This window comes from Ambystoma mexicanum, chromosome 10 (genome assembly GCF_040938575.1).
Source record: "Ambystoma mexicanum isolate Mex_15411 chromosome 10, UKY_AmexF1_1, whole genome shotgun sequence".
Lineage (NCBI taxonomy): Eukaryota > Metazoa > Chordata > Amphibia > Caudata > Ambystomatidae > Ambystoma > Ambystoma mexicanum.
Window position 1 is genome coordinate 1536046401 of NC_090932.1, and position 27222 is coordinate 1536073622.

The window sequence follows — 27222 nt, forward strand, 5'->3', positions numbered from 1 at the left end:
AGAACATTTAGCCTGAGAAACGGCTGTCTGTGTGTGCAGCTTGGAGAAGACACTGTTGCCATGGGAAAGACATGCCTGTTTGCTGTGCAAATGAAGTGCAGACACAGACAGAAGAGACCACTTGACTGGTAGGAATTGAAGAACCTGACCAAGAGTGAGGAATTAGACCATCCGCACGGGGAGTGTGCGCTAAGCCTGGGCTGGTTTGATACTTTTAAAAAAGAAATGGAATGTTGGTAGGTAAACCTCCTGGAAATGTGTGGGGCTATCCCGCACACATTTCCCAATGGACACTGCACAACAAACACATAGTCAAGTGCACTCTGGGGGACACAGTCTACCGGTGCGGTCCTCCTGTCACATTTAGCTGCAATGTGACAGCCATGGGTACATCAAAGCATCTCTGAAGGGGGAAGGCAACGCCTTCCTCCGGCCCTGGTCAGCCTACTTAAAATAGCAAAGGCTCCATCGATATGCCCTGCCTATTGTTAGGTTCTCTCTGATGGCAGCGCATACTGATGAGAGTTAAGTGAAGCAGGCCTGCCAAGAGGCCTGTTCACAGAACTAACACAGGGCAGGAAACCCCAACACCTTTTTCATATGCAATGTGTCAGCTTGAAGCTAGCTCCCACCCCTCTGTATGAAGGCCATTGAATGTCATGTGTGGAACAACTGTTTACAGTAGGCAAACGCTGCAGGGCCACCCCCTTTCAGAGGGAAGATATATGTGATTTGATGCAGACAGTCTGTTCTCGAGCTCAATTAACCAGAGAGCCACTTTGATCCACAGGAGACAGGAAGATGGGTGCGGCTTAGTAGTACATGTTGTCACCCCTTACCTTTCCTGTTGCAAAGCACTCTGGTCATGACCTTACGCATGACAGAAGATTGGTGGTGGGGACCCAGGATTGGGTCTTTAAGGTAGGCTTAGCATGCTCCAATCACTGGGGCCCATTTGGCTTTAAAAGAGGGCTGAGCCCCTCACTAAGCAGATCATCCGACGACTTCAAAAGGAGTACGAAGAAGGACTCATTCGGACCCTCGGTGATGGTACAGTCTGCCTCACGGCTTCCACCAGTGAAGGAAGTCCAGGATTTCCAAGAGGGAAGCAAAATACCTCCCAAAACATCTCCCAGGGAACAGAGGGAGATACCCGACTCAGAGGATCCATCAAGCAGCACCAGAACCGGTACCCAGCCAGCACACAGCGTGCCCTGCTAGGTTAAGCCAGCAAGCTTCCTAGGTGGGAAGTGCCAGAGAGTCTCTGAACAAAGGACAAGGCCGTTGCCGGCAAACACTCTTCTCAGCTTTGGGTCGGCCGCCTTAAACGTCGACCCAAGCATTGAGAAGAAGCTCGGAGGAGTGCCACAACAAGCATCAACCAGCGTCCATCTTTTAAGGACTTTTTCGAAGCAGTCGAGCTCTCAAACTGCGACCGGCTGCACCACTGTGGCTGTTCTCACGCTGCAGTCACTAAAGCCGTCTGAGAACCCTCGACCAGCGTTCCAGATCCACCAACCAGCACACAGACAACGATTCTTCACCCGAGCCGCCGGGTAGGGCAGCCTGCAGCCGTCCGCCCAGCCTCGCTTACCAAACTGCCTGCCAACTGATATCCGCCTCTGTCGTCCCTCTTGAACTCTGTCGCCGGAGCTACAAAGCATGCTGGAAGCCACTCGATGCTGTCGAGTACCAAGATCATCTCAAACACCAGTTACATTGTGGTTCTGTCCCCCTGGTCCTTCTCCGAAGGCCCTTAGTGACATTTACGACCTCTTGCTCCCTTGCTGCTGCAACCAAATAACCTTGAACAGTTCAGACTGATTGCTTTCCCGACTGCACTCCTGTCAGTATCCAGAGTGCATCCCTCTCCTTTGTGAAACTGTCTGTCCCCTGTTTTCCTTTATAGGGTGGGTTGTATTTTGTAGTGTGTTAGAACTGTCTGTTGTATTAATACTAAAGTAGATATTTGTATACAACCTTGACTGGACAGTCCCTTTTATCAGTGGGTCACAATTGTTTTTTCGCTCTGTTGCAACTAACCAGCCTGACGTTCCGTCCACTGTTCGGACCCCTTCCGGTGTACTAGAGGTGTGGGACTGATTGATGGTCTAGAAAGCGATATTCCTCCCTGGACCACTAGTGCCCCGGAAGTTGATTCGTCACACCAAGAGAGGTCGGGTTGTTGACTCCACGTGAATATGTGTCTATAGAATGCATGGGGACAGAAATGCCCTTTTGCCTCTCTTGGGAAGACTGAGATGGTGAGCGAAGGCCAAAGGTAAAGCGACCCCTCTGCTGCGGTTGGCTTCAGTGGCAGCCAGACCTCCCTGAGTAACCATCCAACAATCTGATGACTTTCGCAAGAGCAGATGTGGCAAAGAGGATCGAAGGCAGACAGGTCACTGTCTGCTAGGTTCTGAAAGCTCATGGTTTTCATGTCGTGAGATCAGGAAGGCAGCGAGACAACTGAGGCGCTTAATGCACCTGCTGCATGGTCACGGTTCCATAGACTTCGCTGCGCCGCTTGGAGTTTACGAATGCGCTAGCTTCTGGAAGTAAACCCCTTTGTTGAGGGTAGGCCACGAGAGAACAAAGAATAGAAGGGATGGGTTCCGAAAAACACACCCCTCTTGCTAGGTCTTCTCCAGTGGAGTAAAAGCGTCATTGTCTCCTTTTCAAACAAATCGGTTCAGCCTCCGTAGAGACTGTCAAAAATTACCAATTCCAGCTATATTTCAAGCTGTCATGGCGGGGTATTGGGTAAAGTTTTCAATAAGCAATAATCGCGCCTCGGTTAAACCTCATGAGCTACGATACTGCCACTGCGCAAAGCTAAAGCACCTGACCCAGAGGCCCGTGCGCCCCGTGAATGGATTCCGCCAGTGAAGGAAGTCCAGGATTTCCAAGAGGGAAGCAAAATACCTCCCAAAACATCTCCCAGGGAACAGAGGGAGATACCCGACTCAGAGGATCCATCAAGCAGCACCAGAACCGGTACCCAGCCAGCACACAGCGTGCCCTGCTAGGTTAAGCCAGCAAGCTTCCTAGGTGGGAAGTGCCAGAGAGTCTCTGAACAAAGGACAAGGCCGTTGCCGGCAAACACTCTTCTCAGCTTTGGGTCGGCCGCCTTAAACGTCGACCCAAGCATTGAGAAGAAGCTCGGAGGAGTGCCACAACAAGCATCAACCAGCGTCCATCTTTTAAGGACTTTTTCGAAGCAGTCGAGCTCTCAAACTGCGACCGGCTGCACCACTGTGGCTGTTCTCACGCTGCAGTCACTAAAGCCGTCTGAGAACCCTCGACCAGCGTTCCAGATCCACCAACCAGCACACAGACAACGATTCTTCACCCCGAGCCGCCGGGTAGGGCAGCCTGCAGCCGTCCGCCCAGCCTCGCTTACCAAACTGCCTGCCAACTGATATCCGCATCTGTCGTCCCTCTTGAACTCTGTCGCCGGAGCTACAAAGCATGCTGGAAGCCACTCGATGCTGTCGAGTACCAAGATCATCTCAAACACCAGTTACATTGTGGTTCTGTCCCCCTGGTCCTTCTCCGAAGGCCCTTAGTGACATTTACGACCTCTTGCTCCCTTGCTGCTGCAACCAAATAACCTTGAACAGTTCAGACTGATTGCTTTACCGACTGCACTCCTGTCAGTATCCAGAGTGCATCCCTCTCCTTTGTGAAACTGTCTGTCCCCTGTTTTCCCTTATAGGGTGGGTTGTATTTTGTAGTGTGTTAGAACTGTCTGTTGTATTAATACTAAAGTAGATATTTGTATACAACCTTGACTGGACAGTCCCTTTTATCAGTGGGTCACAATTGTTTTTTCGCTCTGTTGCAACTAACCAGCCTGACGTTCCGTCCACTGTTCGGACCCCTTCCGGTGTACTAGAGGTGTGGGACTGATTGATGGTCTAGAAAGCGATATTCCTCCCTGGACCACTAGTGCCCCGGAAGTTGATTCGTCACACCAAGAGAGGTCGGGTTGTTGACTCCACGTGAATATGTGTCTATAGAATGCATGGGGACAGAAATGCCCTTTTGCCTCTCTTGGGAAGACTGAGATGGTGAGCGAAGGCCAAAGGTAAAGCGACCCCTCTGCTGCTGTTGGCTTCAGTGGCAGCCAGACCTCCCTGAGTAACCATCCAACAATCTGATGACTTTCGCAAGAGCAGATGTGGCAAAGAGGATCGAAGGCAGACAGGTCACTGTCTGCTAGGTTCTGAAAGCTCATGGTTTTCATGTCGTGAGATCAGGAAGGCAGCGAGACAACTGAGGCGCTTAATGCACCTGCTGCATGGTCACGGTTCCATAGACTTTGCTGCGCCGCTTGGAGTTTACGAATGCGCTAGCTTCTGGAAGTAAACCCCTTTGTTGAGGGTAGGCCACGAGAGAACAAAGAATAGAAGGGATGGGTTCCGAAAAACACACCCCTCTTGCTAGGTCTTCTCCAGTGGAGTAAAAGCGTCATTGCCTCCTTTTCAAACAAATCGGTTCAGCCTCCGTAGAGACTGTCAAAAATTACCAATTCCAGCTATATTTCAAGCTGTCATGGCGGGGTATTGGGTAAAGTTTTCAATAAGCAATAATCTCGCCTCGGTTAAACCTCATGAGCTACGGTACTGCCACTGCGCAAAGCTAAAGCACCTGACCCAGAGGCCCGTGCGCCCCGGGAATGGATTCCCATTTAACTTGCACTGATCCCAGCAAGCTCCATCCTGAGCATCCTTTGTCAAACTCATAAAACCGCCTGGATTCCAGTGCCGAGATTTGTTGAGGTGAACACCTGTATCATCTTGCGCTCACCAAACTGACAGCAAATATAGTAGCAAGGTATGCATAGGATTCTGGGAGTAAACATGCAAATGAGCAGGCTGCTACCTGTGCGCTCTTTCCCTTAGCATGATCGGTGGCCTGTTGGCAAGTGACCCCGCCCTCCTGAGAGATTATTGGGCAGGCCGCTGCCAAGGCAACATGGGAGAGGCTTGAGAATGCAAAGAGCCATTGGAGGATTGCACAGGAGCGAGGACAGCATCGAGAAATGGGCTCCTTTGGGGACAGGTGAAGTGATGCTCCACCAGGACGACCAGCTGTTTCTGCAGTGCAGCCAGGACATTGACAAGAAGTGAATCAATTTGTCTCTGAGCGTTCCAACTGTTGACCAAACCATTACAATTTCGATACATTTCCATGCCATCACATACCTACCTGTTTGTGATAATTGCACTTGTCCTTGAAAATAGACCCGATTTTGCAGGGGACTCTGGGAAAAGTGAAAAGGTCCTATGTAATTCACGTCTTGTACCCTGTCTCATAGGGCGGACCCTGCAATTCTACTTCCACTCCACTGCCAAAAATGAAGCGGCCTTGCCCTGTTCAGGCTTTTTGCTGTAGCCCCTGGGCCTTTGCAGAGCCATCTGCTTAGTGTGGCTCTGCCACTGAGGTCAGAAGAGAACATTTAGCCTGAGAAACGGCTGTCTGTGTGTGCAGCTTGGAGAAGACACTGTTGCCATGGGAAAGACATGCCTGTTTGCTGTGCAAATGAAGTGCAGACACAGACAGAAGAGACCACTTGACTGGTAGGAATTGAAGAACCTGACCAAGAGTGAGGAATTAGACCATCCGCACGGGGAGTGTGCGCTCCGCCTGGGCTGGTTTGATACTTTTAAAAAAGAAATGGAATGTTGGTAGGTAAACCTCCTGGAAATGTGTGGGGCTATTCCGCACACATTTCCCAATGGACACTGCACAACAAACACATGTCAAGTGCACTCTGGGGGACACAGTCTACCGGTGCGGTCCTCCTGTCACATTTAGCTGCAATGTGACAGCCATGGGTACATCAAAGCATCTCTGAAGGGGGAAGGCAACGCCTTCCTCCGGCCCTGGTCAGCCTACTTAAAATAGCAAAGGCTCCATCGATAGGCCCTGCCTATTGTTAGGTTCTCTCTGATGGCAGCGCATACTGATGAGAGTTAAGTGAAGCAGGCCTGCCAAGAGGCCTGTTCGCAGAACTAACACAGGGCAGGAAACCCCAACACCTTTTTCATATGCAATGTGTCAGCTTGAAGCTAGCTCCCACCCCTCTGTATGAAGGCCATTGAATGTCATGTGTGGAACAACTGTTTACAGTAGGCAACCGCTGCAGGGCCACCCCCTTTCAGAGGGAAGATATATGTGATTTGATGCAGACAGTCTGTTCTCGAGCTCAATTAACCAGAGAGCCACTTTGATCCACAGGAGACAGGAAGATGGGTGCGGCTTAGTAGTACATGTTGTCACCCCTTACCTTTCCTGTTGCAAAGCACTCTGGTCATGACCTTACGCATGACAGAAGATTGGTGGTGGGGACCCAGGATTGGGTCTTTAAGGTAGGCTTAGCATGCTCCAATCACTGGGGCCCATTTGGCTTTAAAAGATGGCTGAGCCCCTCACTAAGCAGATCATCCGACGACTTCAAAAGGAGTACGAAGAAGGACTCATTCGGACCCTCGGTGATGGTACAGTCTGCCTCACGGCTTCCGCCAGTGAAGGAAGTCCAGGATTTCCAAGAGGGAAGCAAAATACCTCCCAAAACATCTCCCAGGGAACAGAGGGAGATACCCGACTCAGAGGATCCATCAAGCAGCACCAGAACCGGTACCCAGCCAGCACACAGCGTGCCCTGCTAGGTTAAGCCAGCAAGCTTCCTAGGTGGGAAGTGCCAGAGAGTCTCTGAACAAAGGACAAGGCCGTTGCCGGCAAACACTCTTCTCAGCTTTGGGTCGGCCGCCTTAAACGTCGACCCAAGCATTGAGAAGAAGCTCGGAGGAGTGCCACAACAAGCATCAACCAGCGTCCATCTTTTAAGGACTTTTTCGAAGCAGTCGAGCTCTCAAACTGCGACCGGCTGCACCACTGTGGCTGTTCTCACGCTGCAGTCACTAAAGCCGTCTGAGAACCCTCGACCAGCGTTCCAGATCCACCAACCAGCACACAGACAACTATTCTTCACCCCGAGCCGCCGGGTAGGGCAGCCTGCAGCCATCCGCCCAGCCTCGCTTACCAAACTGCCTGCCAACTGATATCCGCATCTGTCGTCCCTCTTGAACTCTGTCGCCGGAGCTACAAAGCATGCTGGAAGCCACTCGATGCTGTCGAGTACCAAGATCATCTCAAACACCAGTTACATTGTGGTTCTGTCCCCCTGGTCCTTCTCCGAAGGCCCTTAGTGACATTTACGACCTCTTGCTCCCTTGCTGCTGCAACCAAATAACCTTGAACAGTTCAGACTGATTGCTTTACCGACTGCACTCCTGTCAGTATCCAGAGTGCATCCCTCTCCTTTGTGAAACTGTCTGTCCCCTGTTTTCCTTTATAGGGTGGGTTGTATTTTGTAGTGTGTTAGAACTGTCTGTTGTATTAATACTAAAGTAGATATTTGTATACAACCTTGACTGGACAGTCCCTTTTATCAGTGGGTCACAATTGTTTTTTCGCTCTGTTGCAACTAACCAGCCTGACGTTCCGTCCACTGTTCGGACCCCTTCCGGTGTACTAGAGGTGTGGGACTGATTGATGGTCTAGAAAGCGATATTCCTCCCTGGACCACTAGTGCCCCGGAAGTTGATTCGTCACACCAAGAGAGGTCGGGTTGTTGACTCCACGTGAATATGTGTCTATAGAATGCATGGGGACAGAAATGCCCTTTTGCCTCTCTTGGGAAGACTGAGATGGTGAGCGAAGGCCAAAGGTAAAGCGACCCCTCTGCTGCGGTTGGCTTCAGTGGCAGCCAGACCTCCCTGAGTAACCATCCAACAATCTGATGACTTTCGCAAGAGCAGATGTGGCAAAGAGGATCGAAGGCAGACAGGTCACTGTCTGCTAGGTTCTGAAAGCTCATGGTTTTCATGTCGTGAGATCAGGAAGGCAGCGAGACAACTGAGGTGCTTAATGCACCTGCTGCATGGTCACGGTTCCATAGACTTCGCTGCGCCGCTTGGAGTTTACGAATGCGCTAGCTTCTGGAAGTAAACCCCTTTGTTGAGGGTAGGCCACGAGAGAACAAAGAATAGAAGGGATGGGTTCCGAAAAACACACCCCTCTTGCTAGGTCTTCTCCAGTGGAGTAAAAGCGTCATTGTCTCCTTTTCAAACAAATCGGTTCAGCCTCCGTAGAGACTGTCAAAAATTACCAATTCCAGCTATATTTCAAGTTGTCATGGCGGGGTATTGGGTAAAGTTTTCAATAAGCAATAATCGCGTCTCGCTTAAACCTCATGAGCTACGATACTGCCACTGCGCAAAGCTAAAGCACCTGACCCAGAGGCCCGTGCGCCCCGGGAATGGATTCCCATTTAACTTGCACTGATCTCAGCAAGCTCCATCCTGAGCATCCTTTGTCAAACTCATAAAACCGCCTGGATTCCAGTGCCGAGATTTGTTGAGGTGAACACCTGTATCATCTTGCGCTCACCAAACTGACAGCAAATATAGTAGCAAGGTATGCATAGGATTCTGGGTGTAAACATGCAAATGAGCAGGCTGCTACCTGTGCGCTCTTTCCCTTAGCATGATCGGTGGCCTGTTGGCAAGTGACCCCGCCCTCCTGAGAGATTATTGGGCAGGCCGCTGCCAAGACAACATGGGAGAGGCTTGCGAATGCAAAGAGCCATTGGAGGATTGCACAGGACCGAGGACAGCATCGAGAAATGGGCTCCTTTGGGGACAGGTGAAGTGATGCTCCACCAGGACGACCAGCTGTTTCTGCAGTGCAGCCAGGACATTGACAAGAAGTGAATCAATTTGTCTCTGAGCGTTCCAACTGTTGACCAAACCATTACAATTTCGATACATTTCCATGCCATCACATACCTACCTGTTTGTGATAATTGCACTTGTCCTTGAAAATAGACCCGATTTTGCAGGGGACTCTGGGAAAAGTGAAAAGGTCCTATGTAATTCACGCCTTGTACCCTGTCTCATAGGGCGGACCCTGCAATTCTACTTCCACTCCACTGCCAAAAATGAAGCGGCCTTGCCCTGTTCAGGCTTTTTGCTGTAGCCCCTGGGCCTTTGCAGAGCCATCTGCTTAGTGTGGCTCTGCCACTGAGGTCAGAAGAGAACATTTAGCCTGAGAAACGGCTGTCTGTGTGTGCAGCTTGGAGAAGACACTGTTGCCATGGGAAAGACATGCCTGTTTGCTGTGCAAATGAAGTGCAGACACAGACAGAAGAGACCACTTGACTGGTAGGAATTGAAGAACCTGACCAAGAGTGAGGAATTAGACCATCCGCACGGGGAGTGTGCGCTCCGCCTGGGCTGGTTTGATACTTTTAAAAAAGAAATGGAATGTTGGTAGGTAAACCTCCTGGAAATGTGTGGGGCTATTCCGCACACATTTCCCAATGGACACTGCACAACAAACACATAGTCAAGTGCACTCTGGGGGACACAGTCTACCGGTGCGGTCCTCCTGTCACATTTAGCTGCAATGTGACAGCCATGGGTACATCAAAGCATCTCTGAAGGGGGAAGGCAACGCCTTCCTCCGGCCCTGGTCAGCCTGCTTAAAATAGCAAAGGCTCCATCGATATGCCCTGCCTATTGTTAGGTTCTCTCTGATGGCAGCGCATACTGATGAGAGTTAAGTGAAGCAGGCCTGCCAAGAGGCCTGTTCACAGAACTAACACAGGGCAGGAAACCCCAACATCTTTTTCATATGCAATGTGTCAGCTTGAAGCTAGCTCCCACCCCTCTGTATGAAGGCCATTGAATGTCATGTGTGGAACAACTGTTTACAGTAGGCAACCGCTGCAGGGCCACCCCCTTTCAGAGGGAAGATATATGTGATTTGATGCAGACAGTCTGTTCTCGAGCTCAATTAACCAGAGAGCCACTTTGATCCACAGGAGACAGGAAGATGGGTGCGGCTTAGTAGTACATGTTGTCACCCCTTACCTTTCCTGTTGCAAAGCACTCTGGTCATGACCTTACGCATGACAGAAGATTGGTGGTGGGGACCCAGGATTGGGTCTTTAAGGTAGGCTTAGCATGCTCCAATCACTGGGGCCCATTTGGCTTTAAAAGAGGGCTGAGCCCCTCACTAAGCAGATCATCCGACGACTTCAAAAGGAGTACGAAGAAGGACTCATTCGGACCCTCGGTGATGGTACAGTCTGCCTCACGGCTTCCGCCAGTGAAGGAAGTCCAGGATTTCCAAGAGGGAAGCAAAATACCTCCCAAAACATCTCCCAGGGAACAGAGGGAGATACCCGACTCAGAGGATCCATCAAGCAGCACCAGAACCGGTACCCAGCCAGCACACAGCGTGCCCTGCTAGGTTAAGCCAGCAAGCTTCCTAGGTGGGAAGTGCCAGAGAGTCTCTGAACAAAGGACAAGGCCGTTGCCGGCAAACACTCTTCTCAGCTTTGGGTCGGCCGCCTTAAACGTCGACCCAAGCATTGAGAAGAAGCTCGGAGGAGTGCCACAACAAGCATCAACCAGCGTCCATCTTTTAAGGACTTTTTCGAAGCAGTCGAGCTCTCAAACTGCGACCGGCTGCACCACTGTGGCTGTTCTCACGCTGCAGTCACTAAAGCCGTCTGAGAACCCTCGACCAGCGTTCCAGATCCACCAACCAGCACGCAGACAACGATTCTTCACCCCGAGCCGCCGGGTAGGGCAGCCTGCAGCCGTCCGCCCAGCCTCGCTTACCAAACTGCCTGCCAACTGATATCCGCATCTGTCGTCCCTCTTGAACTCTGTCGCCGGAGCTACAAAGCATGCTGGAAGCCACTCGATGCTGTCGAGTACCAAGATCATCTCAAACACCAGTTACATTGTGGTTCTGTCCCCCTGGTCCTTCTCCGAAGGCCCTTAGTGACATTTACGACCTCTTGCTCCCTTGCTGCTGCAACCAAATAACCTTGAACAGTTCAGACTGATTGCTTTACCGACTGCACTCCTGTCAGTATCCAGAGTGCATCCCTCTCCTTTGTGAAACTGTCTGTCCCCTGTTTTCCTTTATAGGGTGGGTTGTATTTTGTAGTGTGTTAGAACTGTCTGTTGTATTAATACTAAAGTAGATATTTGTATACAACCTTGACTGGACAGTCCCTTTTATCAGTGGGTCACAATTGTTTTTTCGCTCTGTTGCAACTAACCAGCCTGACGTTCCGTCCACTGTTCGGACCCCTTCCGGTGTACTAGAGGTGTGGGACTGATTGATGGTCTAGAAAGCGATATTCCTCCCTGGACCACTAGTGCCCCGGAAGTTGATTCGTCACACCAAGAGAGGTCGGGTTGTTGACTCCACGTGAATATGTGTCTATAGAATGCATGGGGACAGAAATGCCCTTTTGCCTCTCTTGGGAAGACTGAGATGGTGAGCGAAGGCCAAAGGTAAAGCGACCCCTCTGCTGCGGTTGGCTTCAGTGGCAGCCAGACCTCCCTGAGTAACCATCCAACAATCTGATGACTTTCGCAAGAGCAGATGTGGCAAAGAGGATCGAAGGCAGACAGGTCACTGTCTGCTAGGTTCTGAAAGCTCATGGTTTTCATGTCGTGAGATCAGGAAGGCAGCGAGACAACTGAGGCGCTTAATGCACCTGCTGCATGGTCACGGTTCCATAGACTTCGCTGCGCCGCTTGGAGTTTACGAATGCGCTAGCTTCTGGAAGTAAACCCCTTTGTTGAGGGTAGGCCACGAGAGAACAAAGAATAGAAGGGATGGGTTCCGAAAAACACACCCCTCTTGCTAGGTCTTCTCCAGTGGAGTAAAAGCGTCATTGTCTCCTTTTCAAACAAATCGGTTCAGCCTCCGTAGAGACTGTCAAAAATTACCAATTCCAGCTATATTTCAAGCTGTCATGGCGGGGTATTGGGTAAAGTTTTCAATAAGCAATAATCGCGCCTCGGTTAAACCTCATGAGCTACGATACTGCCACTGCGCAAAGCTAAAGCACCTGACCCAGAGGCCCGTGCGCCCCGGGAATGGATTCCCATTTAACTTGCACTGATCCCAGCAAGCTCCATCCTGAGCATCCTTTGTCAAACTCATAAAACCGCCTGGATTCCAGTGCCGAGATTTGTTGAGGTGAACACCTGTATCATCTTGCGCTCACCAAACTGACAGCAAATATAGTAGCAAGGTATGCATAGGATTCTGGGAGTAAACATGCAAATGAGCAGGCTGCTACCTGTGCGCTCTTTCCCTTAGCATGATCGGTGGCCTGTTGGCAAGTGACCCCGCCCTCCTGAGAGATTATTGGGCAGGCCGCTGCTAAGGCAACATGGGAGAGGCTTGAGAATGCAAAGAGCCATTGGAGGATTGCACAGGAGCGAGGACAGCATCGAGAAATGGGCTCCTTTGGGGACAGGTGAAGTGATGCTCCACCAGGACGACCAGCTGTTTCTGCAGTGCAGCCAGGACATTGACAAGAAGTGAATCAATTTGTCTCTGAGCGTTCCAACTGTTGACCAAACCATTACAATTTCGATACATTTCCATGCCATCACATACCTACCTGTTTGTGATAATTGCACTTATCCTTGAAAATAGACCCGATTTTGCAGGGGACTCTGGGAAAAGTGAAAAGGTCCTATGTAATTCACGTCTTGTACCCTGTCTCATAGGGCGGACCCTGCAATTCTACTTCCACTCCACTGCCAAAAATGAAGCGGCCTTGCCCTGTTCAGGCTTTTTGCTGTAGCCCCTGGGCCTTTGCAGAGCCATCTGCTTAGTGTGGCTCTGCCACTGAGGTCAGAAGAGAACATTTAGCCTGAGAAACGGCTGTCTGTGTGTGCAGCTTGGAGAAGACACTGTTGCCATGGGAAAGACATGCCTGTTTGCTGTGCAAATGAAGTGCAGACACAGACAGAAGAGACCACTTGACTGGTAGGAATTGAAGAACCTGACCAAGAGTGAGGAATTAGACCATCCGCACGGGGAGTGTGCGCTCCGCCTGGGCTGGTTTGATACTTTTAAAAAAGAAATGGAATGTTGGTAGGTAAACCTCCTGGAAATGTGTGGGGCTATTCCGCACACATTTCCCAATGGGCACTGCACAACAAACACATAGTCAAGTGCACTCTGGGGGACACAGTCTACCGGTGCGGTCCTCCTGTCACATTTAGCTGCAATGTGACAGCCATGGGTACATCAAAGCATCTCTGAAGGGGGAAGGCAACGCCTTCCTCCGGCCCTGGTCAGCCTACTTAAAATAGCAAAGGCTCCATCGATATGCCCTGCCTATTGTTAGGTTCTCTCTGATGGCAGCGCATACTGATGAGAGTTAAGTGAAGCAGGCCGGCGAAGAGGCCTGTTCACAGAACTAACACAGGGCAGGAAACCCCAACACCTTTTTCATATGCAATGTGTCAGCTTGAAGCTAGCTCCCACCCCTCTGTATGAAGGCCATTGAATGTCATGTGTGGAACAACTGTTTACAGTAGGCAACCGCTGCAGGGCCACCCCCTTTCAGAGGGAAGATATATGTGATTTGATGCAGACAGTCTGTTCTCGAGCTCAATTAACCAGAGAGCCACTTTGATCCACAGGAGACAGGAAGATGGGTGCGGCTTAGTAGTACATGTTGTCACCCCTTACCTTTCCTGTTGCAAAGCACTCTGGTCATGACCTTACGCATGACAGAAGATTGGTGGTGGGGACCCAGGATTGGGTCTTTAAGGTAGGCTTAGCATGCTCCAATCACTGGGGCCCATTTGGCTTTAAAAGAGGGCTGAGCCCCTCACTAAGCAGATCATCCGACGACTTCAAAAGGAGTACGAAGAAGGACTCATTCGGACCCTCGGTGATGGTACAGTCTGCCTCACGGCTTCCGCCAGTGAAGGAAGTCCAGGATTTCCAAGAGGGAAGCAAAATACCTCCCAAAACATCTCCCAGGGAACAGAGGGAGATACCCGACTCAGAGGATCCATCAAGCAGCACCAGAACCGGTACCCAGCCAGCACACAGCGTGCCCTGCTAGGTTAAGCCAGCAAGCTTCCTAGGTGGGAAGTGCCAGAGAGTCTCTGAACAAAGGACAAGGCCGTTGCCAGCAAACACTCTTCTCAGCTTTGGGTCGGCCGCCTTAAACGTCGACCCAAGCATTGAGAAGAAGCTCGGAGGAGTGCAACAACAAGCATCAACCAGCGTCCAACTTTTAAGGACTTTTTCGAAGCAGTCAAGCTCTCAAACTGCGACCGGCTTCACCACTGTGGCTGTTCTCACGCTGCAGTCACTAAAGCCGTCTGAGAACCCTCGACCAGCGTTCCAGATCCACCAACCAGCACACAGACAACGATTCTTCACCCCGAGCCGCCGGGTAGGGCAGCCTGCAGCCGTCCGCCCAGCCTCGCTTACCAAACTGCCTGCCAACTGATATCCGCATCTGTCGTCCCTCTTGAACTCTGTCGCCGGAGCTACAAAGCATGCTGGAAGCCACTCGATGCTGTCGAGTACCAAGATCATCTCAAACACCAGTTACATTGTGGTTCTGTCCCCCTGGTCCTTCTCCGAAGGCCCTTAGTGACATTTACGACCTCTTGCTCCCTTGCTGCTGCAACCAAATAACCTTGAACAGTTCAGACTGATTGCTTTACCGACTGCACTCCTGTCAGTATCCAGAGTGCATCCCTCTCCTTTGTGAAACTGTCTGTCCCCTGTTTTCCTTTATAGGGTGGGTTGTATTTTGTAGTGTGTTAGAACTGTCTGTTGTATTAATACTAAAGTAGATATTTGTATACAACCTTGACTGGACAGTCCCTTTTATCAGTGGGTCACAATTGTTTTTTCGCTCTGTTGCAACTAACCAGCCTGACGTTCCGTCCACTGTTCGGACCCCTTCCGGTGTACTAGAGGTGTGGGACTGATTGATGGTCTAGAAAGCGATATTCCTCCCTGGACCACTAGTGCCCCGGAAGTTGATTCGTCACACCAAGAGAGGTCGGGTTGTTGACTCCACGTGAATATGTGTCTATAGAATGCATGGGGACAGAAATGCCCTTTTGCCTCTCTTGGGAAGACTGAGATGGTGAGCGAAGGCCAAAGGTAAGCGACCCCTCTGCTGCGGTTGGCTTCAGTGGCAGCCAGACCTCCCTGAGCAACCATCCAACAATCTGATGACTTTCGCAAGAGCAGATGTGGCAAAGAGGATCGAAGGCAGACAGGTCACTGTCTGCTAGGTTCTGAAAGCTCATGGTTTTCATGTCGTGAGATCAGGAAGGCAGCGAGACAACTGAGGCGCTTAATGCACCTGCTGCATGGTCACGGTTCCATAGACTTCGCTGCGCCGCTTGGAGTTTACGAATGCGCTAGCTTCTGGAAGTAAACCCCTTTGTTGAGGGTAGGCCACGAGAGAACAAAGAATAGAAGGGATGGGTTCCGAAAAACACACCCCTCTTGCTAGGTCTTCTCCAGTGGAGTAAAAGCGTCATTGTCTCCTTTTCAAACAAATCGGTTCAGCCTCCGTAGAGACTGTCAAAAATTACCAATTCCAGCTATATTTCAAGCTGTCATGGCGGGGTATTGGGTAAAGTTTTCAATAAGCAATAATCGCGCCTCGGTTAAACCTCATGAGCTACGATACTGCCACTGCGCAAAGCTAAAGCACCTGACCCAGAGGCCCGTGCGCCCCGGGAATGGATTCCCATTTAACTTGCACTGATCCCAGCAAGCTCCATTCTGAGCATCCTTTGTCAAACTCATAAAACCGCCTGGATTCCAGTGCCGAGATTTGTTGAGGTGAACACCTGTATCATCTTGCGCTCACCAAACTGACAGCAAATATAGTAGCAAGGTATGCATAGGATTCTGGGAGTAAACATGCAAATGAGCAGGCTGCTACCTGTGCGCTCTTTCCCTTAGCATGATCGGTGGCCTGTTGGCAAGTGACCCCGCCCTCCTGAGAGATTATTGGGCAGGCCGCTGCCAAGGCAACATGGGAGAGGCTTGAGAATGCAAAGAGCCATTGGAGGATTGCACAGGAGCGAGGACAGCATCGAGAAATGGGCTCCTTTGGGGACAGGTGAAGTGATGCTCCACCAGGACGACCAGCTGTTTCTGCAGTGCAGCCAGGACATTGACAAGAAGTGAATCAATTTGTCTCTGAGCGTTCCAACTGTTGACCAAACCATTACAATTTCGATACATTTCCATGCCATCACATACCTACCTGTTTGTGATAATTGCACTTGTCCTTGAAAATAGACCCGATTTTGCAGGGGACTCTGGGAAAAGTGAAAAGGTCCTATGTAATTCACGTCTTGTACCCTGTCTCATAGGGCGGACCCTGCAATTCTACTTCCACTCCACTGCCAAAAATGAAGCGGCCTTGCCCTGTTCAGGCTTTTTGCTGTAGCCCCTGGGCCTTTGCAGAGCCATCTGCTTAGTGTGGCTCTGCCACTGAGGTCAGAAGAGAACATTTAGCCTGAGAAACGGCTGTCTGTGTGTGCAGCTTGGAGAAGACACTGTTGCCATGGGAAAGACATGCCTGTTTGCTGTGCAAATGAAGTGCAGACACAGACAGAAGAGACCACTTGACTGGTAGGAATTGAAGAACCTGACCAAGAGAAGAGTGAGGAATTAGACCATCCGCACGGGGAGTGTGCGCTCCGCCTGGGCTGGTTTGATACTTTTAAAAAAGAAATGGAATGTTGGTAGGTAAACCTCCTGGAAATGTGTGGGGCTATTCCGCACACATTTCCCAATGGACACTGCACAACAAACACATAGTCAAGTGCACTCTGGGGGACACAGTCTACCGGTGCGGTCCTCCTGTCACATTTAGCTGCAATGTGACAGCCATGGGTACATCAAAGCATCTCTGAAGGGGGAAGGCAACGCCTTCCTCCGGCCCTGGTCAGCCTACTTAAAATAGCAAAGGCTCCATCGATATGCCCTGCCTATTGTTAGGTTCTCTCTGATGGCAGCGCATACTGATGAGAGTTAAGTGAAGCAGGCCTGCCAAGAGGCCTGTTCACAGAACTAACACAGGGCAGGAAACCCCAACACCTTTTTCATATGCAATGTGTCAGCTTGAAGCTAGCTCCCACCCCTCTGTATGAAGGCCATTGAATGTCATGTGTGGAACAACTGTTTACAGTAGGCAACCGCTGCAGGGCCACCCCCTTTCAGAGGGAAGATATATGTGATTTGATGCAGACAGTCTGTTCTCGAGCTCAATTAACCAGAGAGCCACTTTGATCCACAGGAGACAGGAAGATGGGTGCGGCTTAGTAGTACATGTTGTCACCCCTTACCTTTCCTGTTGCAAAGCACTCTGGTCATGACCTTACGCATGACAGAAGATTGGTGGTGGGGACCCAGGATTGGGTCTTTAAGGTAGGCTTAGCATGCTCCAATCACTGGGGCCCATTTGGCTTTAAAAGAGGGCTGAGCCCCTCACTAAGCAGATCATCCGACGACTTCAAAAGGAGTACGAAGAAGGACTCATTCGGACCCTCGGTGATGGTACAGTCTGCCTCACGGCTTCCGCCAGTGAAGGAAGTCCAGGATTTCCAAGAGGGAAGCAAAATACCTCCCAAAACATCTCCCAGGGAACAGAGGGAGATACCCGACTCAGAGGATCCATCAAGCAGCACCAGAACCGGTACCCAGCCAGCACACAGCGTGCCCTGCTAGGTTAAGCCAGCAAGCTTCCTAGGTGGGAAGTGCCAGAGAGTCTCTGAACAAAGGACAAGGCCGTTGCCGGCAAACACTCTTCTCAGCTTTGGGTCGGCCGCCTTAAACGTCGACCCAAGCATTGAGAAGAAGCTCGGAGGAGTGCCACAACAAGCATCAACCAGCGTCCATCTTTTAAGGACTTTTTCGAAGCAGTCGAGCTCTCAAACTGCGACCGGCTGCACCACTGTGGCTGTTCTCACGCTGCAGTCACTAAAGCCGTCTGAGAACCCTCGACCAGCGTTCCAGATCCACCAACCAGCACACAGACAACGATTCTTCACCCCGAGCCGCCGGGTAGGGCAGCCTGCAGCCGTCCGCCCAGCCTCGCTTACCAAACTGCCTGCCAACTGATATCCGCATCTGTCGTCCCTCTTGAACTCTGTCGCCGGAGCTACAAAGCATGCTGGAAGCCACTCGATGCTGTTGAGTACCAAGATCATCTCAAACACCAGTTACATTGTGGTTCTGTCCCCCTGGTCCTTCTCCGAAGGCCCTTAGTGACATTTACGACCTCTTGCTCCCTTGCTGCTGCAACCAAATAACCTTGAACAGTTCAGACTGATTGCTTTCCCGACTGCACTCCTGTCAGTATCCAGAGTGCATCCCTCTCCTTTGTGAAACTGTCTGTCCCCTGTTTTCCTTTATAGGGTGGGTTGTATTTTGTAGTGTGTTAGAACTGTCTGTTGTATTAATACTAAAGTAGATATTTGTATACAACCTTGACTGGACAGTCCCTTTTATCAGTGGGTCACAATTGTTTTTTCGCTCTGTTGCAACTAACCAGCCTGACGTTCCGTCCACTGTTCGGACCCCTTCCGGTGTATTAGAGGTGTGGGACTGATTGATGGTCTAGAAAGCGATATTCCTCCCTGGACCACTAGTGCCCCGGAAGTTGATTCGTCACACCAAGAGAGGTCGGGTTGTTGACTCCACGTGAATATGTGTCTATAGAATGCATGGGGACAGAAATGCCCTTTTGCCTCTCTTGGGAAGACTGAGATGGTGAGCGAAGGCCAAAGGTAAAGCGACCCCTCTGCTGCGGTTGGCTTCAGTGGCAGCCAGACCTCCCTGAGTAACCATCCAACAATCTGATGACTTTCGCAAGAGCAGATGTGGCAAAGAGGATCGAAGGCAGACAGGTCACTGTCTGCTAGGTTCTGAAAGCTCATGGTTTTCATGTCGTGAGATCAGGAAGGCAGCGAGACAACTGAGGCGCTTAATGCACCTGCTGCATGGTCACGGTTCCATAGACTTCGCTGCGCCGCTTGGAGTTTACGAATGCGCTAGCTTCTGGAAGTAAACCCCTTTGTTGAGGGTAGGCCACAAGAGAACAAAGAATAGAAGGGATGGGTTCCGAAAAACACACCCCTCTTGCTAGGTCTTCTCCAGTGGAGTAAAAGCGTCATTGTCTCGTTTTCAAACAAATCGGTACAGCCTCCGTAGAGACTGTCAAAAATTACCAATTCCTGCTATATTTCAAGCTGTCATGGCGGGGTATTGGGTAAAGTTTTCAATAAGCAATAATCGCGCCTCGGTTAAACCTCTTGAGCTATGATACTGCCACTGCGCAAAGCTAAAGCACCTGACCCAGAGGCCCGTGCGCCCCGGGAATGGATTCCCATTTAACTTGCACTGATCCCAGCAAGCTCCATCCTGAGCATCCTTTGTCAAACTCATAAAACCGCCTGGATTCCAGTGCCGAGATTTGTTGAGGTGAACACCTGTATCATCTTGCGCTCACCAAACTGACAGCAAATATAGTAGCAAGGTATGCATAGGATTCTGGGAGTAAACATGCAAATGAGCAGGCTGCTACCTGTGCGCTCTTTCCCTTAGCATGATCGGTGGCCTGTTGGCAAGTGACCCCGCCCTCCTGAGAGATTATTGGGCAGGCCGCTGCCAAGGCAACATGGGAGAGGCTTGAGAATGCAAAGAGCCATTGGAGGATTGCACAGGAGTGAGGACAGCATCGAGAAATGGGCTCCTTTGGGGACAGGTGAAGTGATGCTCCACCAGGACGACCAGCTGTTTCTGCAGTGCAGCCAGGACATTGACAAGAAGTGAATCAATTTGTCTCTGAGCGTTCCAACTGTTGACCAAACCATTACAATTTCGATACATTTCCATGCCATCACATACCTACCTGTTTGTGATAATTGCACTTGTCCTTGAAAATAGACCCGATTTTGCAGGGGACTCTGGGAAAAGTGAAAAGGTCCTATGTAATTCACGTCTTGTACCCTGTCTCATAGGGCGGACCCTGCAATTCTACTTCCACTCCACTGCCAAAAATGAAGCGGCCTTGCCCTGTTCAGGCTTTTTGCTGTAGCCCCTGGGCCTTTGCAGAGCCATCTGCTTAGTGTGGCTCTGCCACTGAGGTCAGAAGAGAACATTTAGCCTGAGAAACGGCTGTCTGTGTGTGCAGCTTGGAGAAGACACTGTTGCCATGGGAAAGACATGCCTGTTTGCTGTGCAAATGAAGTGCAGACACAGACAGAAGAGACCACTTGACTGGTAGGAATTGAAGAACCTGACCAAGAGTGAGGAATTAGACCATCCGCACGGGGAGTGTGCGCTCCGCCTGGGCTGGTTTGATACTTTTAAAAAAGAAATGGAATGTTGGTAGGTAAACCTCCTGGAAATGTGTGGGGCTATCCCGCACACATTTCCCAATGGACACTGCACAACAAACACATAGTCAAGTGCACTCTGGGGGACACAGTCTACCGGTGCGGTCCTCCTGTCACATTTAGCTGCAATGTGACAGCCATGGGTACATCAAAGCATCTCTGAAGGGGGAAGGCAACGCCTTCCTCCGGCCCTGGTCAGCCTACTTAAAATAGCAAAGGCTCCATCGATATGCCCTGCCTATTGTTAGGTTCTCTCTGATGGCAGCGCATACTGATGAGAGTTAAGTGAAGCAGGCCTGCCAAGAGGCCTGTTCACAGAACTAACACAGGGCAGGAAACCCCAACACCTTTTTCATATGCAATGTGTCAGCTTGAAGCTAGCTCCCACCCCTCTGTATGAAGGCCATTGAATGTCATGTGTGGAACAACTGTTTACAGTAGGCAACCGCTGCAGGGCCACCCCCTTTCAGAGGGAAGATATATGTGATTTGATGCAGACAGTCTGTTCTCGAGCTCAATTAACCAGAGAGCCACTTTGATCCACAGGAGACAGGAAGATGGGTGCGGCTTAGTAGTACATGTTGTCACCCCTTACCTTTCCTGTTGCAAAGCACTCTGGTCATGACCTTACGCATGACAGAAGATTGGTGGTGGGGACCCAGGATTGGGTCTTTAAGGTAGGCTTAGCATGCTCCAATCACTGGGGCCCATTTGGCTTTAAAAGAGGGCTGAGCCCCTCACTGAGCAGATCATCCGACGACTTCAAAAGGAGTACGAAGAAGGACTCATTCGGACCCTCGGTGATGGTACAGTCTGCCTCACGGCTTCCGCCAGTGAAGGAAGTCCAGGATTTCCAAGAGGGAAGCAAAATACCTCCCAAAACATCTCCCAGGGAACAGAGGGAGATACCCGACTCAGAGGATCCATCAAGCAGCACCAGAACCGGTACCCAGCCAGCACACAGCGTGCCCTGCTAGGTTAAGCCAGCAAGCTTCCTAGGTGGGAAGTGCCAGAGAGTCTCTGAACAAAGGACAAGGCCGTTGCCGGCAAACACTCTTCTCAGCTTTGGGTCGGCCGCCTTAAACGTCGACCCAAGCATTGAGAAGAAGCTCGGAGGAGTGCCACAACAAGCATCAACCAGCGTCCATCTTTTAAGGACTTTTTCAAAGCAGTCGAGCTCTCAAACTGCGACCGGCTGCACCACTGTGGCTGTTCTCACGCTGCAGTCACTAAAGCCGTCTGAGAACCCTCGACCAGCGTTCCAGATCCACCAACCAGCACACAGACAACGATTCTTCACCCCGAGCCGCCGGGTAGGGCAGCCTGCAGCCGTCCGCCCAGCCTCGCTTACCAAACTGCCTGCCAACTGATATCCGCATCTGTCGTCCCTCTTGAACTCTGTCGCCGGAGCTACAAAGCATGCTGGAAGCCACTCGATGCTGTCGAGTACCAAGATCATCTCAAACACCAGTTACATTGTGGTTCTGTCCCCCTGGTCCTTCTCCGAAGGCCCTTAGTGACATTTACGACCTCTTGCTCCCTTGCTGCTGCAACCAAATAACCTTGAACAGTTCAGACTGATTGCTTTACCGACTGCACTCCTGTCAGTATCCAGAGTGCATCCCTCTCCTTTGTGAAACTGTCTGTCCCCTGTTTTCCTTTATAGGGTGGGTTGTATTTTGTAGTGTGTTAGAACTGTCTGTTGTATTAATACTAAAGTAGATATTTGTATACAACCTTGACTGGACAGTCCCTTTTATCAGTGGGTCACAATTGTTTTTTCGCTCTGTTGCAACTAACCAGCCTGACGTTCCGTCCACTGTTCAGACCCCTTCCGGTGTACTAGAGGTGTGGGACTGATTGATGGTCTAGAAAGCGATATTCCTCCCTGGACCACTAGTGCCCCGGAAGTTGATTCGTCACACCAAGAGAGGTCGGGTTGTTGACTCCACGTGAATATGTGTCTATAGAATGCATGGGGACAGAAATGCCCTTTTGCCTCTCTTGGGAAGACTGAGATGGTGAGCGAAGGCCAAAGGTAAAGCGACCCCTCTGCTGCGGTTGGCTTCAGTGGCAGCCAGACCTCCCTGAGTAACCATCCAACAATCTGATGACTTTCGCAAGAGCAGATGTGGCAAAGAGGATCGAAGGCAGACAGGTCACTGTCTGCTAGGTTCTGAAAGCTCATGGTTTTCATGTCGTGAGATCAGGAAGGCAGCGAGACAACTGAGGCGCTTAATGCACCTGCTGCATGGTCACGGTTCCATAGACTTCGCTGCGCCGCTTGGAGTTTACGAATGCGCTAGCTTCTGGAAGTAAACCCCTTTGTTGAGGGTAGGCCACGAGAGAACAAAGAATAGAAGGGATGGGTTCCGAAAAACACACCCCTCTTGCTAGGTCTTCTCCAGTGGAGTAAAAGCGTCATTGTCTCCTTTTCAAACAAATCGGTTCAGCCTCCGTAGAGACTGTCAAAAATTACCAATTCCAGCTATATTTCAAGCTGTCATGGCGGGGTATTGGGTAAAGTTTTCAATAAGCAATAATCGCGCCTCGGTTAAACCTCATGAGCTACGATACTGCCACTGCGCAAAGTTAAAGCACCTGACCCAGAGGCCCGTGCGCCCCGGGAATGGATTCCCATTTAACTTGCACTGATCCCAGCAAGCTCCATCCTGAGCATCCTTTGTCAAACTCATAAAACCGCCTGGATTCCAGTGCCGAGATTTGTTGAGGTGAACACCTGTATCATCTTGCGCTCACCAAACTGACAGCAAATATAGTAGCAAGGTATGCATAGGATTCTGGGAGTAAACATGCAAATGAGCAGGCTGCTACCTGTGCGCTCTTTCCCTTAGCATGATCGGTGGCCTGTTGGCAAGTGACCCCGCCCTCCTGAGAGATTATTGGGCAGGCCGCTGCCAAGGCAACATGGGAGAGGCTTGAGAATGCAAAGAGCCATTGGAGGATTGCACAGGAGCGAGGACAGCATCGAGAAATGGGCTCCTTTGGGGACAGGTGAAGTGATGCTCCACCAGGACGACCAGCTGTTTCTGCAGTGCAGCCAGGACATTGACAAGAAGTGAATCAATTTGTCTCTGAGCGTTCCAACTGTTGACCAAACCATTACAATTTCGATACATTTCCATGCCATCACATACCTACCTGTTTGTGATAATTGCACTTGTCCTTGAAAATAGACCCGATTTTGCAGGGGACTCTGGGAAAAGTGAAAAGGTCCTATGTAATTCACGTCTTGTACCCTGTCTCATAGGGCGGACCCTGCAATTCTACTTCCACTCCACTGCCAAAAATGAAGCGGCCTTGCCCTGTTCAGGCTTTTTGCTGTAGCCCCTGGGCCTTTGCAGAGCCATCTGCTTAGTGTGGCTCTGCCACTGAGGTCAGAAGAGAACATTTAGCCTGAGAAACGGCTGTCTGTGTGTGCAGCTTGGAGAAGACACTGTTGCCATGGGAAAGACATGCCTGTTTGCTGTGCAAATGAAGTGCAGACACAGACAGAAGAGACCACTTGACTGGTAGGAATTGAAGAACCTGACCAAGAGTGAGGAATTAGACCATCCGCACGGGGAGTGTGCGCTCCGCCTGGGCTGGTTTGATACTTTTAAAAAAGAAATGGAATGTTGGTAGGTAAACCTCCTGGAAATGTGTGGGGCTATCCCGCACACATTTCCCAATGGACACTGCACAACAAACACATAGTCAAGTGCACTCTGGGGGACACAGTCTACCGGTGCGGTCCTCCTGTCACATTTAGCTGCAATGTGACAGCCATGGGTACATCAAAGCATCTCTGAAGGGGGAAGGCAACGCCTTCCTCCGGCCCTGGTCAGCCTACTTAAAATAGCAAAGGCTCCATCGATATGCCCTGCCTATTGTTAGGTTCTCTCTGATGGCAGCGCATACTGATGAGAGTTAAGTGAAGCAGGCCTGCCAAGAGGCCTGTTCACAGAACTAACACAGGGCAGGAAACCCCAACACCTTTTTCATATGCAATGTGTCAGCTTGAAGCTAGCTCCCACCCCTCTGTATGAAGGCCATTGAATGTCATGTGTGGAACAACTGTTTACAGTAGGCAACCGCTGCAGGGCCACCCCCTTTCAGAGGGAAGATATATGTGATTTGATGCAGACAGTCTGTTCTCGAGCTCAATTAACCAGAGAGCCACTTTGATCCACAGGAGACAGGAAGATGGGTGCGGCTTAGTAGTACATGTTGTCACCCCTTACCTTTCCTGTTGCAAAGCACTCTGGTCATGACCTTACGCATGACAGAAGATTGGTGGTGGGGACCCAGGATTGGGTCTTTAAGGTAGGCTTAGCATGCTCCAATCACTGGGGCCCATTTGGCTTTAAAAGAGGGCTGAGCCCCTCACTGAGCAGATCATCCGACGACTTCAAAAGGAGTACGAAGAAGGACTCATTCGGACCCTCGGTGATGGTACAGTCTGCCTCACGGCTTCCGCCAGTGAAGGAAGTCCAGGATTTCCAAGAGGGAAGCAAAATACCTCCCAAAACATCTCCCAGGGAACAGAGGGAGATACCCGACTCAGAGGATCCATCAAGCAGCACCAGAACCGGTACCCAGCCAGCACACAGCGTGCCCTGCTAGGTTAAGCCAGCAAGCTTCCTAGGTGGGAAGTGCCAGAGAGTCTCTGAACAAAGGACAAGGCCGTTGCCGGCAAACACTCTTCTCAGCTTTGGGTCGGCCGCCTTAAACGTCGACCCAAGCATTGAGAAGAAGCTCGGAGGAGTGCCACAACAAGCATCAACCAGCGTCCATCTTTTAAGGACTTTTTCAAAGCAGTCGAGCTCTCAAACTGCGACCGGCTGCACCACTGTGGCTGTTCTCACGCTGCAGTCACTAAAGCCGTCTGAGAACCCTCGACCAGCGTTCCAGATCCACCAACCAGCACACAGACAACGATTCTTCACCCCGAGCCGCCGGGTAGGGCAGCCTGCAGCCGTCCGCCCAGCCTCGCTTACCAAACTGCCTGCCAACTGATATCCGCATCTGTCGTCCCTCTTGAACTCTGTCGCCGGAGCTACAAAGCATGCTGGAAGCCACTCGATGCTGTCGAGTACCAAGATCATCTCAAACACCAGTTACATTGTGGTTCTGTCCCCCTGGTCCTTCTCCGAAGGCCCTTAGTGACATTTACGACCTCTTGCTCCCTTGCTGCTGCAACCAAATAACCTTGAACAGTTCAGACTGATTGCTTTACCGACTGCACTCCTGTCAGTATCCAGAGTGCATCCCTCTCCTTTGTGAAACTGTCTGTCCCCTGTTTTCCTTTATAGGGTGGGTTGTATTTTGTAGTGTGTTAGAACTGTCTGTTGTATTAATACTAAAGTAGATATTTGTATACAACCTTGACTGGACAGTCCCTTTTATCAGTGGGTCACAATTGTTTTTTCGCTCTGTTGCAACTAACCAGCCTGACGTTCCGTCCACTGTTCAGACCCCTTCCGGTGTACTAGAGGTGTGGGACTGATTGATGGTCTAGAAAGCGATATTCCTCCCTGGACCACTAGTGCCCCGGAAGTTGATTCGTCACACCAAGAGAGGTCGGGTTGTTGACTCCACGTGAATATGTGTCTATAGAATGCATGGGGACAGAAATGCCCTTTTGCCTCTCTTGGGAAGACTGAGATGGTGAGCGAAGGCCAAAGGTAAAGCGACCCCTCTGCTGCGGTTGGCTTCAGTGGCAGCCAGACCTCCCTGAGTAACCATCCAACAATCTGATGACTTTCGCAAGAGCAGATGTGGCAAAGAGGATCGAAGGCAGACAGGTCACTGTCTGCTAGGTTCTGAAAGCTCATGGTTTTCATGTCGTGAGATCAGGAAGGCAGCGAGACAACTGAGGCGCTTAATGCACCTGCTGCATGGTCACGGTTCCATAGACTTCGCTGCGCCGCTTGGAGTTTACGAATGCGCTAGCTTCTGGAAGTAAACCCCTTTGTTGAGGGTAGGCCACGAGAGAACAAAGAATAGAAGGGATGGGTTCCGAAAAACACACCCCTCTTGCTAGGTCTTCTCCAGTGGAGTAAAAGCGTCATTGTCTCCTTTTCAAACAAATCGGTTCAGCCTCCGTAGAGACTGTCAAAAATTACCAATTCCAGCTATATTTCAAGCTGTCATGGCGGGGTATTGGGTAAAGTTTTCAATAAGCAATAATCGCGCCTCGGTTAAACCTCATGAGCTACGATACTGCCACTGCGCAAAGTTAAAGCACCTGACCCAGAGGCCCGTGCGCCCCGGGAATGGATTCCCATTTAACTTGCACTGATCCCAGCAAGCTCCATCCTGAGCATCCTTTGTCAAACTCATAAAACCGCCTGGATTCCAGTGCCGAGATTTGTTGAGGTGAACACCTGTATCATCTTGCGCTCACCAAACTGACAGCAAATATAGTAGCAAGGTATGCATAGGATTCTGGGAGTAAACATGCAAATGAGCAGGCTGCTACCTGTGCGCTCTTTCCCTTAGCATGATCGGTGGCCTGTTGGCAAGTGACCCCGCCCTCCTGAGAGATTATTGGGCAGGCCGCTGCCAAGGCAACATGGGAGAGGCTTGAGAATGCAAAGAGCCATTGGAGGATTGCACAGGAGCGAGGACAGCATCGAGAAATGGGCTCCTTTGGGGACAGGTGAAGTGATGCTCCACCAGGACGACCAGCTGTTTCTGCAGTGCAGCCAGGACATTGACAAGAAGTGAATCAATTTGTCTCTGAGCGTTCCAACTGTTGACCAAACCATTACAATTTCGATACATTTCCATGCCATCACATACCTACCTGTTTGTGATAATTGCACTTGTCCTTGAAAATAGACCCGATTTTGCAGGGGACTCTGGGAAAAGTGAAAAGGTCCTATGTAATTCACGTCTTGTACCCTGTCTCATAGGG

General features: G+C 50.6%; 8 non-coding genes across 8 annotated transcripts; all 8 read right to left on the bottom strand.

Annotated features, from left to right (window-relative positions):
• Window positions 1–2696: 2696 nt before the first annotated feature.
• On the bottom strand, window positions 2697–2837 carry LOC138496406 (U4 spliceosomal RNA). The gene has a single exon (XR_011277920.1). It is a non-coding gene; the product is annotated as a U4 spliceosomal RNA (small nuclear RNA).
• Window positions 2838–4505: 1668 nt separating this feature from the next.
• LOC138496792 (U4 spliceosomal RNA) lies at window positions 4506–4646 on the bottom strand. The gene has a single exon (XR_011278271.1). It is a non-coding gene; the product is annotated as a U4 spliceosomal RNA (small nuclear RNA).
• A 3507-nt stretch (window positions 4647–8153) lies between these two features.
• On the bottom strand, window positions 8154–8294 carry LOC138496809 (U4 spliceosomal RNA). Its single transcript, XR_011278287.1, has one exon. It is a non-coding gene; the product is annotated as a U4 spliceosomal RNA (small nuclear RNA).
• Window positions 8295–11802: 3508 nt separating this feature from the next.
• Window positions 11803–11943, bottom strand: LOC138496407 (U4 spliceosomal RNA). The gene has a single exon (XR_011277921.1). It is a non-coding gene; the product is annotated as a U4 spliceosomal RNA (small nuclear RNA).
• Window positions 11944–15450: 3507 nt separating this feature from the next.
• On the bottom strand, window positions 15451–15591 carry LOC138496408 (U4 spliceosomal RNA). Its single transcript, XR_011277922.1, has one exon. It is a non-coding gene; the product is annotated as a U4 spliceosomal RNA (small nuclear RNA).
• A 3513-nt stretch (window positions 15592–19104) lies between these two features.
• LOC138496807 (U4 spliceosomal RNA) lies at window positions 19105–19245 on the bottom strand. The gene has a single exon (XR_011278285.1). It is a non-coding gene; the product is annotated as a U4 spliceosomal RNA (small nuclear RNA).
• Window positions 19246–22753: 3508 nt separating this feature from the next.
• On the bottom strand, window positions 22754–22894 carry LOC138496617 (U4 spliceosomal RNA). The gene has a single exon (XR_011278112.1). It is a non-coding gene; the product is annotated as a U4 spliceosomal RNA (small nuclear RNA).
• Window positions 22895–26402: 3508 nt separating this feature from the next.
• LOC138496619 (U4 spliceosomal RNA) lies at window positions 26403–26543 on the bottom strand. Its single transcript, XR_011278114.1, has one exon. It is a non-coding gene; the product is annotated as a U4 spliceosomal RNA (small nuclear RNA).
• Window positions 26544–27222: the final 679 nt, after the last annotated feature.